Source organism: Rosa rugosa, chromosome 2, assembly GCF_958449725.1.
Source record: "Rosa rugosa chromosome 2, drRosRugo1.1, whole genome shotgun sequence".
Taxonomy (NCBI): Eukaryota; Viridiplantae; Streptophyta; class Magnoliopsida; order Rosales; family Rosaceae; genus Rosa; species Rosa rugosa.
The window spans coordinates 23,379,456-23,381,903 of record NC_084821.1 but is presented as its reverse complement, the minus strand read 5'-3'; the positions used below and the strand labels follow the sequence as shown (position 1 = coordinate 23,381,903).

Below are 2,448 nucleotides of genomic sequence, written 5' to 3'. Positions count from 1 at the left end.
AAAGTCCCATCTGGATTAGGCGTAGACTTTGATAAAAACCTCTCCAGTATTCCAAACCTTCACCTAGACTGCCTTTTGGCCCAAGCTCAGTAGAGACAAATGACCTCCCAACAGAGCTGTCTCAAACTTTTCGGAGGCCCCGTGCGAAAGTTTAAAATGCGGCCCTCTAAGTTGTAGTCTCGTATGAAAATTTAGGTAGTCAAAATTATCGAAATCTCATCAAATTTATAATTGAAACTTATATTTGAACAACTGACAATATCCAACAATGTCTAATCAATTATACCTCATTAGATGAGCCTACAAAAGAGGCCAAATATTCAATACAAATGAAAAATTTGCAGCAAAAAAAAAAATTACAAAAAGATCTGACATAAAACCCTCAAAATAACACATTCTTCTAGCAAAGTGTCGATTGATATATCAGCATCAGGCTTTCATTTGAAAATCAATCTACTTGCCTTCTTAGCTGCAAAATCATCAATTAGTTTATCACAATTGAATTTTCAAAGCTAGTCCATTTGATCTGCATGCTTCTAAATTTTAACACAGCATCACCAGACAATCCAAGCAAATCAATGTGTTATGAGAAACCTGATTCTCTGAAGAACAAAGACTCAAAGTATAGCATGAGACTCTTGAGTTTCCTCACTCCTTGACCTCTCCAATCCTTGATTTACATTTCTCAATTTCCAGAAGATTGCTAGGCCTTTGCAATTTGAAAAACAAATCAAACCATTAGGAGTACTATACTAGAGAAACATTTATTTATATGTGGGTACAAATCAATTAATCATACCTGAGTCATGACTAGGGTGTAGGGATTACTGATGAGCTTCATTTTGCCTCTAAATCACTGATTGAAGAATGAAGACTTGAAGTGGGAGAGAACTAATCTGGGATATTTTAGAGCAATTAGAGAAAGAAAAAGGATAGAAGAGATCGATGGGAATAGGGAAAGGGGTCGATGAGAATTGAGGGCCCTAGCCATGGCATCAGGTACGTACCAAACTAACTAGCTAATTATATTATTGTAGAGGAGAAAGTGAATGCGAAAAACTAAGAGCAGAGGATAAGGATTTAGTGTATGTGGCCCTATTTTTTCTTTTAAGGCTTATTGTTTATATAAATAGATATAAAAATATAAAATCTGAGGCCCTATTTCATATCAGTGTTAGTGTTCCGTGTCTGAATTCTAGTATTGATATATTCAATCTTGCAAACATAAAGGCTTAAAGAAAAAAGTTTGGGGCCCTCTCAATTCGGGGCCCTGTGCTGTCGCACTCAATGCACCTGCTCAGAGCCGGCCCTGCCTCCCAACAACAGTGTACCTGAGATAGAAAAAAACAAAATGAAACAACATAAAACTATGACAGAAAAAGGAATCAAAAAAAGTTTTATAAGGAGTAGATCAGATTGTTACTTTTCCGATGGTGTAGCTCTAAGAACAACATCAAGAACTTGTATTGCCTCTTGAGGTGTTTCAACATGGTGGCTGCGCAAGAACTGTTGTAGTTGATAAAGGTCTGGCTTATTAGCCAAAGTGAGAGCCACCTTAAATTCTCGATCCTTTCTGTAATTGAAAAGATATTAAATTCAAACAAGCTTCAAAACACAGAAAGAACTAGAATAAGAAAACAAAAACTCGAGCAATGAGCAATAACCTTTTCGAAGAAGTTGAAGACCCTGCAGCACGACCAGTCGACCATCATTATATTTGGAAGTAATTTGACAACAAACTCCTGGGAGGAAAATGGCAATGGCCCTGCTGTATAGAGGCTCTTCATGCCATCATAAGCAGGAATTCTCTTGCCTAATTGCGTCTCGGAATACAAACGAACCAGTTGGTTCATCACATCCCTGTGGATTTTTTTTATGCAACTTCTGGGGTAATGGTAAGTTGGTAACCTATTTCAGATACATATAAATGTCAAAAACTCTACGTACATTGGCAATCAAGGATTATTCAAGTGTGATGAAACTTCATTTTCTTCAGAATATGAGGAAAAAAAAACCACCACCTTCTCTCATCATTTTAACTCAGAAATAGAATACCGCATAAACAAAATTTTCCGCAGGTGCAGTAAAAGCATAAATTTACATGAATAAAATATTTTTGCAATTAAAAAGAAAAATAAAAACTTGCATCGTAATGGTGGAGGTCTCTGTCTGCAACCTGCACCAGGAAGTGATTGGCTCTGACTTGAATTTTCTTACCGACCGTCCTGAACCCCAGTCTCTGCGGAATCGACGACGCCGGCGGCACAACAGCCACGGCCGTCGTCGTCTCGAGTGTCAACTTCTGCTCCATCTCGCTAGCTACTCAGCGAAGCCACCGGAGGAGCCGAACTTGACGAGGCCGCTGGTGGAGAATAAGCAGGAGTCTGAGTCGAGCGAGCGCCGGACATTGTCGTGATCGAGAGAGAGAGAGACAGAGAATCTGAGAGA

The 2,448-nt window shown here is 38.8% G+C and overlaps 1 long non-coding RNA gene across 1 annotated transcript; it reads right to left on the bottom strand.

Annotated features, from left to right (window-relative positions):
* Positions 1-261: 261 nt before the first annotated feature.
* On the bottom strand, positions 262-2,448 carry LOC133729355 (uncharacterized). Its single transcript, XR_009856342.1, has 4 exons — positions 1,665-2,448; positions 1,424-1,573; positions 800-1,331; positions 262-709 (listed from the first exon to the last, which is right to left on the bottom strand). It is a non-coding gene; the product is annotated as an uncharacterized LOC133729355 (long non-coding RNA).